The sequence below is a fragment of the Natrix helvetica genome (genome assembly GCF_964273705.1).
Source record: "Natrix helvetica genome assembly, chromosome: 1".
Classification (NCBI taxonomy): Eukaryota; Metazoa; Chordata; class Lepidosauria; order Squamata; family Natricidae; genus Natrix; species Natrix helvetica.
In genome coordinates this window covers 328,083,334-328,101,782 of record NC_138548.1, presented here as the reverse complement: position 1 = coordinate 328,101,782, position 18,449 = coordinate 328,083,334, and the positions used below count along the sequence as shown (strand labels likewise).

The 18,449-nt window shown below is 37.1% G+C and overlaps 1 protein-coding gene across 23 annotated transcripts in view; it reads right to left on the bottom strand.

Moving 5' to 3' along the window:
• FOXP1 (forkhead box P1) overlaps positions 1-18,449 on the bottom strand; it is a 657,906-nt gene that overhangs the window by 120,086 nt on the left and 519,371 nt on the right. Inside the window, exon 1 of one of the 23 annotated variants that reach the window (XM_081937956.1) lies at positions 2,352-2,429. The exons of the other annotated variants lie outside the window; for them this stretch is intronic. The gene's annotated coding sequence lies outside the window, so the exon portion shown is untranslated. Of the gene's footprint in view, positions 1-2,351; positions 2,430-18,449 lie in introns of those variants that run through there. 23 annotated transcript variants of the gene reach the window in all.

Below are 18,449 nucleotides of genomic sequence, written 5' to 3'. Positions count from 1 at the left end.
AATGTGTTGTTTTCTGGTTTATACCATGAGATCATACCTTAATAAGGAAGGGGTTCAGGGACAAGCAGTGGGAATAATAACCATAAAGCAGTGAGAATTTGCAGAAACATGTCTTAAACACCAGCAGATATATCTTGACATTTTCACTGGTCTGCTGTGATGTCACCCTGCTTTCATATAATTAACTCTTGCTTGTAGAGGTGGCATTTTATACTATCTGTCCATTAGTAATACTTGACAATGGAGGATTTTTGAAAAGTCATTAACAGTATTGCATCTTGGCAAGTAATGTTTTAAAAAAACAGCACACATACAGATAACGTCTCTAAGTCATTATGATGTTACTCGAGTACAAATGGCCAGATTAAATGTGTCACTTTGCCAAGAAGCATTTTTATTCCTATTAAGGTTTATAAAACTGCAGGCCTGTAAATTGTTGAAGAGTTATTTTTAAAAGGAAGTTCACAGAGTTTACCTCTTGCAAGTATAAATTTCTGTTTGTGTTATCTCACCATCATTTTGCTTATCTCATAGTTTAGAAATGACAGGTGCTAGCAGTCTTTTGTTTGACAGGCCCCTACACAAATAACTGTCCTGCCTGAAAAGGCTAATGCACTACTAATGAACAATAAATCAGCTTTGATTATAAAGTGTCAGGCCAATCAGTTTTCAGTTCAGCTCTATCACAGTCTAGGCCAAATCGGCTACAGTGTTTGGACAGGATTTGTTTTCAGATTTATATCCGTATCAGGGCAATTTCAGGCAGGACGAAGAAAGAAGACAAGTGTGGTTGTTTAAAGTTTTCGACAACATAAAAGTCTCTCTTCCTTCTTTCTGAGAAGCTGCACTACTATTACTATTAGTAGAAGAAAAACCCTGCTTCCAGATGTAATGTTATTAGAATGGATTAAAAGAATCACTGCATACAACATTTGTGCGTATTAGCCATTTATACATAGAATTCAAAAAAGAAATAAGGACATAAATTCATATACTGCTTTTTCAACTTGAACTCAAACTGGGCAAGAAGCTGGAGTGCATTTATGTTAACTCTACTAAGCACTTGATCTTAGCTAGTCCATATAACATAATTAATCCTGTCAGTGTTGCCTAATAAGCTTTAAGGCACACGTGCCCATTAATGTGCATATATGTGTATACACAAATAGACAACATCAATTAGACATACACAAACGTGAAAATACAACTCATACTTCCCCTGAAGGACTTCCATTTTTCCCTGTCTATTTGCTTCAGAAATATCTGTCAGCAAGGTAAAAGTTTTTCTTCAGGAAAAAAAAAACTCATTTAATAGAAACAAAGCACATTTCTTATGTATTAAGCTAATCTTCCCTTTTCATTCTTTATTCATATTTATTTCATATACCATCCTGAAATCTCCTAGACTAAGTTGATAGCAACTCTTTAGATTTAAAACTGCACTTCACACAAGTAAATTCCTCTACGACCTATTCAGTTTCTCTCGCCTCTTCAACTGTCAGAAATGAAAGAGTTAATCTCAAAGAGGAAGCATGTATATATGCACTTTGCTCTAAACTAACCACCCACTTCCTAACTGTTCCCTCCTCTACACTACCACCACCCCTTAGAAAAATAATCTCCTTTTGCAGGAAAATTCAGTATTCTAAGGCTGATGCTTAGTTTGGTTAGAGTTAGATCCAGTTACACTTATTTCTTCAGAGAACATTAATCCTGGTAACTGTCAAAGCAAACCTCTCGTACATAATTTCACGTGGCAAATTGTCTAGCAAGTAAAATCAAACACTTAACTGTGCCTGACACAGAATTTTGCACATCTGCAGTTTTACTCCCCCTTTTCAAAGAAATTATAATTAAGGCAATTATGCCATAAATATTGAAAGCATGCCTCTGACGATAGGAGAGAATCTCACTCATATATTTGTATACAGTAACTACATTCCCAAACAGTATTCTTTTCAAGGCAATTATTTACGAAGTTGTTACCCTTACTACCAGACAAAGAAGAAAATGTTTTCATGCCCGGCTCGCACTTTTTTAAAAAAAGGCTGCTCTCAAATCTTCCCTTAAAGTTCGTGAAAAGAAGACCCAGGCCTACATAATGTAAATACAGTTCGCTGACGGTCTGTTTCTCAGCTTCTTTGTAAAACTCTTGAAGGAGTGGAGTAAACAAGAGAGTTCAAAAAGCATCAATTGAAAGAGAGACAGAAAAAGAAAGGAAAGAAAAGAAAGGAAAGAAAAGAAAGGAAGTAAGTAAGTTGAATAAACATCCTTATTTTGTCTATGCAGAATTAAAGATCAATGCCCTGCATTATTTGAAACAAATAATAAAATCAATCGTATTGACAAACCTGACAAACTCCATTTAGCTGCCACCACAAACACAGTGCAAGGCCATGAAGCTCTATTAAGGCTTGCTGTACAGTCTTCAGGTTACAGACAGATTGCACACACAAGGGTGCTCCTGGGCTGACAAGATGCGAACTACCCAATCAGCCACGCCCTTCTCCACCAATCACAACCAGCCTCTAAACATAATCAGTTCAAACACCCCTACACAATGGGCCTCTCTCTCTCTCTCTCTCTCTCTCCCTCCCTCTTTCTCTCTCTCTCATTCTCTCTCTTAGGCAGGTGAAATAATGCTTTTGTGAAATAACGCTTTTGTCTCTAAAGCAACTACAATTAAGTGCTGTTAACCCTGTGACCCAACCGTGTCTGTTTCTGTGCTCTAAAAAAGCATGGCAAAGAGCATATGCTTCCTCGGTCCCTGCAAAGATCACTTCCAAACTATTTCCTCCCCCCCCCGCTTAAGAAAACGAAAACCAACCCCAATTGAACATGGACTAACAGATCTTTTAAAAATCTCACGGTGAAAGAGCTATCTATTCAGCAGAGCCTACGCGACAGTACGGAGAAGCAAGGCGAATGCAACCTTTCACAGCAATCAGTTTTTAAAATCAGATAGGCCAAAAGAGAAACGATTGTACTTATGGAAGGAGGAGGAGGGATTTTTAAAAACCACATTTGAAAATCAGGTGGGTATTTTTTAACGGGGTGCGGGGGATACTTTTGATACTTCTTTAACAAAAAAAAATACCGCTTTCATTATTTCGCAACCCTCCAGCCTTTTCAGATACTTTTGTCTAGCATAGATTATTCATGGTACAATCCGGTATAAATCATGCAAACATTTGCAAATAAGTGTTCAACAGGAGTTTGTACAAATTATTTGTGTGCCTGGCCTATGCAGAGAATTACCACCCACCTCCCCCAAACAAACCAAAAGGAAATGAATCACATACTGGGGAATGATAAGATGTAAAAAATTATTACAACCACAGATGAATCTATTACAGCCCTCTGATCAATGTTTTCCAAATAAGGATTTTTATCAGGCTTGTTGTTAAAGGCTGAAAACAAGTATTTCTGAACTTAGTAGCATCTGCTCAAACATTTGGATAGTGTTGGGACCGTCTCGCTATCAGATTTGATGGTTCTGTGCAATTAATGCAGAACATTCACTCAAGGTGTCAAAATGACCAGATAAAAAGAATTATCACTTGCTCTTAAGCATTAATGCTCCCTTTCCTCCCCCCCCCCAAATACTGGAGCATGTTTTAAAATTTATATATTAACTGAAGTTCATCCCGTTACATTTGAAAAATGTGGTTTGATATTTTAAAATAAATAAAAACATGTAGTATTATAAATATCACATACAAATAAAATTAATCTGCCTTAATTATTTTTCTTCAGGGGATACAGTTGTGAAATCCTTTTCAATGTATTTAACTAAACAAAAAGTCTTGCAAATGCAACATATTCTTTGTAAGAAACATGACTCTAAAACAACCGTTGTGCTGTTTAGGGGAGCAGGGACACAAGAGGATCCAACTCAATGATACTTTGTAATCACATGATAAACCAGATGTGATATGGATTGCTTTCCCTAGCTCAAAGTGTTTTCTCTTAGACAACAAGTTAATGAAATGTTTTGTGCAGGTCACTAAAAAGTTGACCCCTACCTCATGAATATTTAACAATGGACTACACACATCTTATGTGAGATCCTAAATCTGCCAAAAAGCATCATCCCTGAATCAGAAAGATTCCTGCTCTTAAATCAATGGTTGAAGTAGAACAAATCTACATATCAAGGACATGGATCTTAAGTGTGAATTGTGAATATTATAGGACACATTTTGCAACTGCATTAGGTAAGGAAAAAGAATGCAAAAGCAACATTAAAAGCAAAAATAATATTGTGTTATTTTATATCCTTAGAGGTTGCACATGTTTGAGTATCTGAACCTGCTGAGGAGGAGGAGGAAGGGGGGCAACGGAGGCTATTTAGTTAAAGCTTTGCACAGTCCCCCCCCCCCCCACTTGCAGCTCTTTCTCTTCTGTGAAAGCTGTCTCTTATATTCATGATCACATAACTGCCTTGTGGCAAACAGATGAGCTACCTGCATTTTAAAATACTATTTATATAGTATTCTCCATGGCAAAGTGCTTTGCTACTCAGTCTCTTTCATCCTCCCTAAATCGTGATGCAAGAAGCCCCTCAGAGTAGTGTCTGGTGAACTGATGGGGAAGGAAGTCTAAATTTCATTTGTGGGTTGATAGGGAACGAAATCCAAATTTCAGGAAGCTAAAAACTAATGCAAATGTAGCCAAATGAGTCCTGATTTCAAGGAAGAATAAGCTGGATCACTTTTACATTTTGTCCTGTGTGCACAAATTGCATCCATGGCATTCATTCATGGATTTGGCAAAAAAAAAGGCACTGGTATCTCTCAGCCCAGCCTAGCCTGCCTTACAAGACTGTTGTAAGATAAGAATGGAGGTAAAAAGAAAACAAATATCTCTCTGTGTCTGGCTCACACAGACATCAGGTCAACATACATCCCCTCCAAATTGGACCTATTTGACACACAGTTGGAAGACAAAATGGGATCCATGGCAGAGACAGATAAGGAATATCATGAAATCACTCTGAAGTGATTTCTCTGAACACTTAGAAAGGGGTTTTGTTTTAATCAGCTATGTACACAACTAGTTTACACAACTAGGAACAATCCTTTTCATCTCTTATTACAGAATCCCAATTTGATTTTTAAAAAATAAAAACAAAATGTTGTTTTATAATACCGTTGATATACAAAGTCTCCTTTAAGCCAAGATTTATCTCTTAGAAACTTCTTGGGTGTGCCTTGATAATGGAAATGGCTTGTCACTGCTTTTGCTTGGGACTTTTCTTTTCTTTTTTTTTTAAAAAAAAAACAATTTTAGAGCTTGTCCTACAGCCTGACTTCTTAGTAGCCTCCCATCCAAGTATTAACTAGTTCAGTTATCTTTCAAAGAATAGCTAAGATTGGCAGGTTAACGCCATCAATCTGAACTACTGTATTTTTTGGAGTATAAGATGCACCGGAGTATAAGATTTTGAAGAGGAACATTAAAAAAAAACATTTTTGCACTCTGCAAACCTCTCAAAAACAGCCCGTTTGTTTGCGAAAACGGGCCAGTTTTTTCCCCCCCAAAAAGGGCATCAGTAACCCTTAGGAGGCTTGTAAAGTGCTCGGGGGGGGGGGGGGGGGCAAAAATGAGTAAAAAGTGTCCTTTTGGGGGGGAAACAGGCCTTTTGTCAAAAAAGGGCATGGATAGCCTTTTGGAAACTTATATAGTGCTGCTGGGGGCTGGGAGGGGCAAAAATGGGCCGTTTTTTGCTCATTTCTGCCTTCCCCAGCCCCCAGGAACTCTCTGAAAGCCTTCTAAGAGCTATGCATGGCCATTTTGGTAAAGGGGCGGAGTTTCGGGAGGCTGTACTCAGTGTATAGGATGCATCCAGATTTTCAGGCTTTTTTTTTTTTGAGGGAAAAAGGTGCCTCTTATAGTCCGAAAAATACGTTAGTTATAATGGGACTTCTACCTTCCTGAATATGTTCCTGAGATAGAGAAAGGACATCTTTATCTCAATTGATTAGGGATGATGTTTATGCTGGAGGGGAGGAATTTTTTTAAAACATTTTGACTGTTTCCCAGACTTTGTGATGTGACAAACAGAATAAAAACATCCTTGTTTTTTTAGGCTACTATTTTACTTTATCTCATGCTTTCTGGTTTCACGGAATCTCAAATCAAATTACACACAGTGGGTTCCATGTGCTAATAATTTCACATTGCAAAACCAGTATGGTGCCTGTAGTCAAACTGCACCAGACTTAAATGTTTTGATTTATTTCCTTGGTTGATTGGCTGATTTGATTTGATTTAGAGGCCACCTGATTATACTGTAGATAACTCTGAGCAGCTTACAATTAAAATAGAGGCAATCATTAGAAAAAAGAGCAGCTCATGTCTGGGGAAAAATACGATATTACAAAAACAGCTGAAAGGGGCTCAACACCCACCCTAATCCCTGGGAGAACTGCCAGGTTTTCAAAGACGTTTGGAATGTCCTCAAGGGGGGGGGGGCTATTTGAATCTCTGCTCCCAATTAGCATCAATAGTTATTTATTTATTTTTATCTGGGAGGAAACTGTGGTTATCTTGACTTCTATAATTCCCTATGATGGAATGTGCACCTGCAGGAGCAATGGGGGAGAGTGTTTTTGGCAACCCAGAATTTTCCCAGAGAGACAAACCCAGATTAAGAGATTGTGCGATCCTGAACTGGATATGGGTAAGGAGCAGAAGTTCAAGGTAGATACAACCTAGAATCTCTCAAGATACATCTAGTAGGGCAGAAGGTTAGAGTTTTAGTTTGGCAGGATTCCATCTGTGGGGTCCTTGGTGCTTTCTGCAGAGGTTTCATTACTACACTAGGCAGTGGTGAAATTCATTTTTTTTTTACCACCGGTTCTGTGAGCATGGCAGGAGAAGGATACTGCAAAATCTCCATTTCCACCCCACTCCAGGGGAAGGATACTGCAAAATCCCCATTCCCTCCCCACTCCTGGGGGAAGGATATTGCAAAATCTCCCTTCCTACCCGACTCTGGGGCAAGTCCGATGTGGTATTTGCCATTTCTCCGAACTACTCAAAATTTCCACTACCGGTTCTCCAGAACTTGTCAGAACCTGTTGAAATTCACCCCTGAAACTAGGTAATATCATCAGTGCTAGCAGGTGGAAGTGTCTCAAATGGATTTTCCTGTCTGATCTCTTTATGATCTCACTGAATCCCACATCTAATTACATTTAGTGGGTTCTTGTGTTAATGGTCTCATATTGCAAACCACTAACACCACCAGTCTTGGGCCAGATATTCCCACTTATATAAGCTTCCATCAAGGTTACTTTGTTACTTCATGTTGGCTATTTTGTTTTGAAAGTCACCTAGGACCTTCTGTGGGACAAGACTGATTACCCTAGGTCCATACAGGGCGAAGGCGCAATCTAAATTATGAGTTCATCAGTGAAATTATTGTAACTTTTATTCAATGCAGAATAAGTCTTTAGTTACAAGACAGTCCCAGTAATTATTTCAATATTTTGGGATTACTTCACATACTCCCGGTATTGGCCCACTGATTTCAATGGAGGGGAAAAAGAAATCCATCGATATGTGATACAATGAGAAATGAACGATCAAGTCCAAAGCTTTAGAGCTTTCACAGTTTCTAACACATACTTGAGCACAAGAATTACTGAGATGCATAACAGAGAAACTTTATTTTAATGTGTTGACAAAAACTGAGACACCATTTTTCTCTCTCAGCTCCTTAACAGCTTACTTTGTCTAAAAATGTCAGATCTTCAGAGCTTTCAAACCCTGGGAATGAATTTTACAGTGAACCATTAACAATCCATTGAACCTTGTGATGAGGTAGATAGGAAGCTTCTGGAAGATGCCAGAAAATTCTTGGAAAGCCCAGATTTAGCAGAATAATATTTTTGTATCCCACAGCAATGTACAATTAAATTACAGCTACTGAAAAGAAGGAATAGGGACTACCCATTTCCATAACGTTCCTTGTGAACTACCCAGAAACATCCATTTTACCACCAAAGGACATAAGTCTTCTTTATAATGATGACAAATAATTGAATATCTGAATTTAAGAAACACACACACACACACACACACACACACACACACACGACAGAGGGAAAGAAATCCTCATCTACCTCCATTAGCATATTTTCAGATAACCTGCACAATCTTCCTGTTAATAAAAGCAAATTATTGTGAAAAGTTCTTCTTTACAGTTAAAAACAATATTTGTACTTCTGGCAAAAAATATGTAAGGAATGACTGAATGATAAATAACTTAATTTCAAAAGGAAATACTTGTATCATTGTCTTCTTAAGTGATAACTCTTATTTCCACTGTAAAATGGATTTCGTTTCAGTTGCAGTTTTTTTCATGTTATCCATAAGAATTATTGCTGGATATATTTTTATGGCTAGAATTATTGTAGCCTGCTGTTTTGTCAGTACTATTTACAGGTTTATCCCAATAGAGTGTGAAATTAACATTGTCTAAAACCAGATCAAGTAAGTATTCATAATGTGGCTCTCAAGCTCAGCTTCAAGGAGTCCATGTTTTATTGCCAACTGCCTATAATATAATTTCTGCCACTTGATTATGCCTTGACATACTCAAAATTCACCAAGGCAATACATGTGATGGTTACATGAACCAGTTTCCCATCTTTTCTCTATATTTCTGATGTAGATCTGGTTTCAAAGTCTTTGTAGGATACTATTATAAGCATTACATTAACTGGAAAAAAATATAATTATTATTATTGCAGTCTAAAAGTCTAGAATTAAGAGATAATAAATAATATGAACCAAAGCATTTCAGAAGATTAGGGTACAATTTGGTCTGCTTTCAGATATTTCACTGCAATCCAGGAAAAACAAAATAATATAAAGGGCACATGAAACATAATACATATAAAATATGCATGCAATCTATAAACACATTTATACGTTTGATGACAGATGAGTAACACCAAATTCCAACTTGGCAATGCAAATGGCCTTGGGGACATTCTAAACGTTAGGATAATCCACAATTCAACTAATTGGAAGCCTTATTTAAATAGAGATAGTTTCACTTGAAATTACAGAGGCCACCCAACTATAATTGAATGAAAAGATGAATAAAACAGGTTCACCTAATGTGATGTTCCAGTGAACATTCTTCCCATCAGTTAAGTGTTGTGATGAAACATGAATATGGTGAACTGATTATCTGCTGGTTTATCAATTTGTATCTGCTCAATTTACTTTAACCTTTCAGGAAAAGATGGCAATAAAGATTGTATTAATGTGAATTTTGAATGAATCTACTTTAGAACAACTGAAGGGGCAAGTAGGAAATTCCTAAATTGCCCAGGGCAAGGGGCAGAACCTATCTTTGGTGAATCAGATAACAGTGAAAACATCATTTCTCCTGATGTGATTTTCTCATCTTGCAGATATTGATATGTGTAACATTCTGGTATATTCACAATCACCATAAAACCACAGTTAAATAGTCCTATATTTTACTGCTAGTCCTCGACTTAAAACAGTTCATTTAGTGACCGTTCAAAGTTACAACGGCAATGAAGAAAGTGACTTACGACCGGTTTTCACAGTTCCGACTTTTGCAGCATCCCCATGATCAAATTTCAGATGCTTGGAAACTGGTTCATACGTATGACTGTTGTTGTGTCCTAAAGTCATGTGATCCCCTTGTGCAACATTCTGACAAGCGAAGTTAATGGGGAAGCCAGATTTACTTAACAATTGTGGCCAAAATGTTCATGAAACGGGGCAAAACTCACTTAACAAATGTTTTACTTAACAACAGAAATTTTTGGATCAATTGTGATCATAAGTCGAGGACTACCTGTATATGAAGTGAACTACAACATTACTGTGGAGGAACAGAATTATAACAATTTTGTTCTGGCTCTACAATTTTTAAAGTTTGATGACTTTGCTACAGAATAGCTCAGATGTGCTCATTCCCTATTCCTGTGTATTACAGTTCCACATATTTTACTCTGGTTATTTCCCAAGTTTGTCTTAGGATTTCTATCTGATTTTGGAAAGAGTAATCTAGATGGAGACTCAATTAGAAGCAAGAGGTTTCTGCCAAAGTCTGTACAAGAAGGACAACAGAAAACCCCCAGCAATCAGGAAGAATCATCCGCTATTCCCATCCATATTACTATTGTTGACTGCACAGTTAGCCAGATATTTGAACTAGATTTGGTATTCCCAAGGATCTGGTATATGTTGATATAGTTGTTTGATAATATTAAATGTATTATATTACTATTTCATTAAATAAGACAAGGAATTTAGCTCTAGCAAATCAGTAAAGTGTTTTCATTGAGGCTACAATTTAGCAACTAACCCATAAGACAAAGCTTTGAATTGTCCAGAGGAAAACTAAGCAATTCAAGAAAAGTCACTAACTTCATAACAAGTCAAGAAATTCACAGCAACATCAGAGGTAAATGCTTTTTTTTGTCATAGATTATATCCATTAGATCACATAATTCCAGCAATCTACCATTAAGAATTATAGTATGTAGATCCTGATAAATCTATATGCAGAATGAAAGTCTTGTCCACTTTTAATATTTTCTTAAAAGGGCAGCAGATCATAACAGAATCCCAGTCCAACTCAATATTGACATTATACAGATAGATCATAGCATCGGAAGGCAGAGGAAACATGTAAAACCTAATCCTTTATATGCAAAAGTTTTAATAGAGTTGTATTTTTGTGGTTAGCTTACAAGAAATAATCTTAAACCACTGCAGTAACAGATAAGAAAAGAGCAATAATCTGCAAAATAATTTGAGATTGAAGCAATTTCTATAAGGTAACAGGGATGCGGTGGCTCAGTGGCTAAGACGTTGAGCTTGTTGATCAGAAAAATTGGCAACTTGGTGGTTCAAATCCCTAGCACTGCATAACCGAGTGAGCTCCCGTTACTTGTCCCAGCTTCTGCCAACCTAGCAGTTCGAAAGCATGTAAAAATGCAAGTAGAAAAATAGGAACCACCTTTGGTGGGAAGGTAACAGCGTTCCGTGCTCCTTTGGCATCTAGTCATGTCAGCCACATGACCACGGAGACGTCTTCGGACAGCGCTGGCTCTTCGGCTTTGAAACGGAGATGAGCACTGCCCCATAGAGTGAGGAATGACTAGCACATATATACAAGGGGAACCTTTACCTTTAACATTGCAACTGTATTTTCAAATGGCAGTAACTTATTTATTGATCTGAGCCTTCTTTAATTGATGGTTTTCATTTCTGGTAGAACAAATAATAAGAAACTTGGTAAAGAATGATGCTTCCTATTCTTCTTAAAAGAAACCAAAAGTAAAGCTGTGATATAAGGATTGCCTTGGTACATACTTCTTTAACTGGTATCTATCGTTATCACGTTTATACCATAGCAATATACTATTCCTTATTAATTATATTGTGCACACATTATAATGTAGATGACTTTAAAATAAAACTGACAGTAGTTATATATGTTTGAGATACATTCTGGCATCAAGATGCTGTTTTCACCCCTCGATACTACAATGTTTTTATAATAGTAATATTACCAGTTAATTTATATATGCACAGCAGGCAGCGTCAACATTCAGGTGAAAGATTGAAGATAATAGTCAGAAGAGCTCTGGAGAAAGCGTCAGAAAAATTATTGTTTTTCCCAAATCATGCAGTTATTAATAATGAATGAAATAAGCACTATTTTATATATAATTGGATCTGACGTGTTCTTATAAATAACTATCAGAATATTTCTGCCCTGTGTTTTATATTTGATTGATCTTAATTAACTGCTTTCTTCTTGCCTAATAAATGGTAATTTTACTTTTCATGAGAAAGAAAATATGTTATTGATGAATTTTTGTACGAGAAGTTCCGATCCAATGATACACTTACAGAAAATTGTTCCATGGGAGCATGGATCAAATACATTCAGTTATGTGGTGTACAAGAAAAGTGAGCCTCAATTTTAGTAACTTAGAAATGTGCCCAATAAATGCAACACCTTTATAATACGTCTCCTCATTTGTGTCATTTGTTTTAGTAAAACTTTTCTCCTTTACACAAAAGGTATAAATGGATCTTATGAATTTTGTGTTTATTAAACAGGATGTTCAACTCCACTAACATATTTTCTGTGAGTATTTAAAAAAGATTATTGGGAAGAAGAGATAGGAGAAGGGGAACAAAATAAGAGGCTGAGGATGCTTTGAGTGCAGGTATCTTTAGATCATTACAACTATGAGTATTGGGATCTATTAACCCTGCACTCTTCATTACTCTCCACTCTGCTGCACCTGGGCAGCAAAGAGACACTAAGCTATTCTTATAATGCCCTTATTTTCTGAAAGTGTTTCCCACCAATAGACAGAAAAAAAACCATAGGTATTTATTTTCTAATGAAGTTTCTTGTTGCCTTTCTAGGCCCATAGAATTCTCTCCTCAACTTAGAAAAGGGAATATAAAATATGATGTGTGTGTGTGTGTGTGTGTGTGTGTGTGTGTGTGTGCGTGCTTTATGTATAAATGTATTATTAATAAAATCAGCTAAAGCTAGTTAAACCCAGTGAAGAAGTTGATAGGCAATGAAAACAAAGCATTTTAAAATTCAGATGGTAGTTTGTGCAGCTAGTGCTTGACTTACCATCACAATTAATCCCCAAATTTATTTTTGCTAAGCAAGGCAGATGTTAAGTGAGTCGTGCTTGATTTTATGACCTCCCCCCCATAGTTGTTAAGCAAATCACTGCAGTTGTTAATCAAATTATGCAGTCATTAAGTGAATCTGGGTTCCCCCATTAACTTTGCTTGTGGGAAAGGAAGGTTATAACTGGTTATCACCTGGCCCAGGACAGTGCAACTATCATAAACTGTCAAGACTGTCATAAACTGTCAAGCCTGTTGCTAAGTGCCCAAATTTTGATCCCGTGACCACAGGGATACTGCAAAAGCCGTAAGTGTGAAAACTGGTCATAATTCACTTTTTTCAGTGCCATTGTAACTTTGAATAGTCATGAAACACATGGTTCTAAGTCGAGAACTACCACTATAGTCTAGTGGTATAGTGAAATACCACTATATTTCAGTGCATGTTGATTCACACTATGATAATACATTAGTCAAGTTCTTCCCACTAATTATACTTCCTATGTGTGGATTTCAAATACTACAAGTATTATCTGTAGCAGGAAATTCTGAGAAAGAATGCATTAAGTCATATATAAAATTGCATTCCCACAAAGTGTCCCGTTGGCTTGCATATGTTTTGCATGGAGCCTAGAAACTTCTGGAAGCTGTGATCTTGTGTTCTGAAATCCTGCGAGATCACAACGCCCAGAAGCTTCCAGTCTCTGCGCAAAGCATCTGCAAGCTGATCGGATGCTGGAAAGCAAAATCATCCCGCTCTCAAAGAAACAGTGGCAGAGAGGAGACTGATCTTTGCAAGGTAAAGTGAGTCTGGCATGGCAGGATGGGAGGGGAGAAACAATTGTGATGACCCGGCATGGGGGAGGAATAGGTAGGGTGAACGTTGCAGTGCCTTTTCAGTCATTTGTATGGGTGAACGACTGCCATGTTGCTGCAACATTTGTAATTTCGGGACTGTGTCATAAAGACTTGGTGGAGTATTATTGCATAACTTTGAATGGTCACCAAATGAACTGTCATAAATCGAGGATTACCTGTATGGCTTTTGGCAAGTACCTATTAGCCATCATATACACGAACATACCAATGAAAGTTTAGGCATCAAAAACCTGTTGCAAAATTATGACACATATGAACCAGAGGTGGTATTCAGCCAGTTCTAATAGGTTCTGGAGAACCAGTAGCAGAAATTTTGAGAGTTGGGAAGGAATGGGGATTTTGCAGTATCCTTACCCTGCCACACTCACAAAGCCATGCCCACAGAACTGGTAGCAAAATTTTTTGAATCCCACCACTGATATGAACGCTACAGCATAGGACATGAAATCAACTTAATGACATAAAAAGATGAAGAAAACCTACTGTTGGGAAAAAAACAACATGGATGACAAAGTTGCATAGATTTTTCTACTTCGCGTCATCTCCTCTTCCTCTGCTTCCAGCTGCCCTCAAACAGAGAGGATACCGATGGCCAGAAGGAAGTATCTCAGCTTCCAACTTTTCAAAGAAAATAGAGGTAGACCTTGACTTTCAACCACAACTGAGCCCAAAATTTCAGTTGCTAAATGAGATGGTTGCTAAGTGATTTTTGCCTCATTTTACCATCTTTCTTGCCACAGCTGCTAAGTGAATTACTGCAGTTGTTAAATTAATAACACGGTTTGTTAAGTGAAACTGCCTTCCCCGTTGACTTTGCTGGTCAGAAGGTTGCAAAAGTGGATCACGTGATCACCGCAACTGTCATAAATAGTCAGTTGTCAAGTATCTTAATTTTGATCACTTGAGCACAGGGAAACTGCAGTGGTCGTTAAATGTCAAAAACGGTCATAAATCATTTGTTTCAGTGCTGTTGTAACTTTGAATGCTCACTAAATGAACTGTTGTAAATCGAAGACTGTATTACATGTCCATCCTCAGCAATCTATTTATTTATTTATTTATTTATTTATTTATTTTACCGTGCTTCTAGACCGCCCCCTCTCCCAAAAGGGACTCGGGGCGGTGTACAGTCCATGCAAAATATATCAAAATACAATAAAAAGTTGAATATGTACAGTTGGAATGGAGGAGGTTAAAATGGAATTAAAAGAACTGTACAGAGCCAGTATATATAAATATAAATTTAAATTTTAAACCCCTAAAACACACACAATAAATTAAAAACAATACCCCTAAAATAACCAGTTAATAGTACATTTGCCAGGAGGAACAGTTGTAATTATGCCAGGCCTGCTAATCGGAACAGGTGAGTCTTCAATTTTTGCCGGAAGGAGCGGAGGTCAGTAGTGGTTCTGATGTCGGGGGGGAGGTCATTCCAGAGGGTTGGGCCCATCACAGAGAAGGCCCTACTCCTTGGTGTCGCCCGTTGGCATTGCCTAGTAGACGGCACCAGGAGAAGTCCCTCTCTGTGTGAGCGAATTGGCCACAGGGATGTATGTCTACAAATGATTATTTAGTATTGCCTGAACTGAAATGGAAAATCTCACTCCTGGAAAAACTCAGCTCTGCATATCCATGAGCAAAGTAAATTATGCAAACCTTATTGGGTTATAATATTTAAGGAATAATTTCATTCCATTTGACCAATATTTCAGCAAAAGTCACACCCTAAGCTGCCATCCATACTAAGCTACCTATTATGTTCTAATTGCAAAAAGATAAAAAGTAATCAATGGCCGAACTGAGAATTATGCCCATGATGGATTGCAAACTATGACTGATTTCATACAAATACACTAAACCATAATGTACCATGTATTTTTCTTTGGTGTTGGCTTAGCAAAGAAACCAGCCACCTGGGGTTTGTGCAATAATCCACAGAAAAACAAGTCTGGGCTTTACTGAAATGCATGAATCTAATTGTGATAAAAATTGGAAAAATCAACCTGCTTGTGGGCATGGAGGAGGGTTTCCTTAGATCCTTTTTGCCAAATATTTTTAATTTAAGTTATCAATCGTAAGAATCTCCAGCTTTGTCTTTCTGTTCTGTCAGTCCATTTTTTTCTATTAGGCAAACAGAAATAATAGCATGAGTAATCAGGGTTTTCAACATCAGCTGGTAAGTGCAAAATTAATTATCTATACGTACTTTGGTACACATTGAATGTTTATTTTAGTACTGATTAGCAGATTCAGTAGTATATGCTCTTTGCCTTTTCAGCATATTTCCAGTCTTGGGAACTAGAAACTTGTTTTTTTTAAAAAAAATATGTCTACACATTGATTAGTTTACCAGAAATCTTAGTGGAAGCTAAATCCTTAAGGTGTACATGTGTAAATAGAGGTCCCTGCCCTTTATGGGGAAACCAGTCTAACAAATGCTGCCATCTACTGGTTGCTTAAATTCATTCAGCTGCCTCATTGAACAAGTGAATGGGAAAAATGTTTTAAGTAATTAACACGTAAGTGAAAGGTATAAACGATAGCTGTGTTAAAGAGAGTTAAAAAAATTATCCTGGGAAATATGCAGCCTTTTAATGCAAAAGCATGCATTAGTCTATTATATGGGCTCTCTTGCACACAGCATGGAAGTGCCAAACTATATATATTAGCTTGTCTAAGAGAACAACCTATATAACTGCCGGGCATCTTGCTGTCTTCTTGCTCTCCTGGGAATGTATGTCAGCATATTTTCAATAAAACACCTTCTTAACAGTAATGGGCCACTGTTCTCATTTCAGTGGTCCCCAAGGTTTCCTAATACAGTATATTTTTAGCTGACTTACAGTTTAAATCCCTCCCCACCATTCAAAAATATGTTAAAATGCAGGCTTTTTTTAAAAAAAAAGCTTGCTTATTTTATAAATAGAAAAAAAGTATTTTTCTAAAATGGTGATAATTTGATGTTGTTTCATAAATAAAAGTTTAATGAAAAGGAGTTGTGAGTTGAGACAAGAGCAATTACAGATGATATAATGGAATGGAGCTACATAGAACAGAAATAAAGAGAAGTATGGTTGAAGTAATGTCTTGAGAGTTTAGCATCCCCATAAAAGTTAATGGGTGTCACAGTAACTAAATCCCTAAGTACTGTTTTTAAAATGTGTTTTCCTTGGTGACTGCAGGAAGCAAGCATATTCTGCATTCACAATCTGCTGTATTCAATGTTAAGAGTAAACACTGCTGGATGTGTTATCCCAAGGTAACTTAAATTAATCCTATTAAGTTTTATTAGACTTGACCAGTGTAACCATTGTGAGGTTAGCTGGGAAGTTCTTCTAATGTCTATTAACTGTCAACATACCTGCTAAGAAATCCCTGTGGAATAAGACTTCCACAAAAGATAACTTTTGTATGGCTCTGGATAAGATTACTTCCTTACAATCCTCCTACTCAGGGGAAGTTTCTAAGTCTTCATTTCTGGTGTGGTTATATCTCTCCACTCTGTAAATTTTAATGACGGTTGCTATATTTGGTCTTTAGATCATTTTTTTTTGAGTGATGGTTGTGGGGTGGATGTTGAACATGTAAGAAACTAACCTTTAATATTAAATTCTTCAGTAGGTGATATTCCAGGACATTTCCGAGATTGCAAGAATCCTCTGACATCACCTCTGAAGTTGGATTTTAGCACTTAACACAGTTGGATTTGCTCATTAACTTTTTAGTCTTTCATGTTTGAAAAACCCAGTTGTGATTAAATTTGCTAGAAAATACTGTGCCAGTTAATATACATAAGTAAAAAAAAAATATTGTGTTGAAGCTTGCTATCAACATATCTTTCCTACCTAGAAAAATCTCCCTTTTAATCATTTTATACTTTTGATATGTAATAGTTTGGGAAAGTCCTACAACATAATTATACATCTTGGCTTGGCAATTTAATAACTATTCCCTTCATTTACTGATTTCATTTTACTGGTCAATTTACTATTTTACTATGCTGTGCTTATTGGCCTATTTCACAAGATCACAATCTTCACGAAAATGATGAGCTGGTGAACAGCAATAACAACTGTCTGAAACGCCAGCAGGGGACTTGAGTTATCCTTCTAATCTACTCTAGAAAAGACTTGGTGGGATTCAAACACGTCTAGAGAGAAGGAGAAGGAACCTTAGATTTTAGCAAGTCTACACGGGAAGCAATATAATCTCATAATTGCAAAAACGTATTAAGATAAATTATTCCCCCTAAGAACTAGAGAGAAATGGGCAAAACACTGCAGAATGCTACATTTCTGGAAAGCAAGCCAACACTAGTTGTTGCTGAAAATGAAAGGGGAGTAGCCTTTGCTTGATGGCTGACTCTACTTGGAAGGCTCTTTTTGGTAAGGGATTCAGAGTTCCCATGCTCCTATGTTGGCTTACATAGTTAACAATGTATAGATCATATTAGTCATCTGTAATAGCCTTGCAAGCATTTTGCTGAATTATTCTTTACCCAAGGAGCACTCAATTGGCTTGAATACAATTTGAAGGAGGTCCGCCGTATTCATATATCCTTTGGCCAACTTGCAAATCACTGCACATCTCGGGTATCTTACTCTGTGAATCCTGGAAAACTTTACTCCCCACCCCCCAGGATACAATTTCTGCAATGCTCCTCAATGTAGACAGAAAAATCATATAACTAATATATTAAGTGAGTCCTCTGATTTGAGAAACACAGATACTCTTCTGTTCCGTGTCTGTGTGTGTGTGTGTGTGCCCACGCGCTATAGCATAGGATACAACCTGAATATCTCCAAGTCATCTACTCTGGCTGAGGATAATGAGACCTGAAATAAAAAAAAATCCAGAGAGTACTGGATTGCTTTTTCATACTACATAAGCAGGTCCTA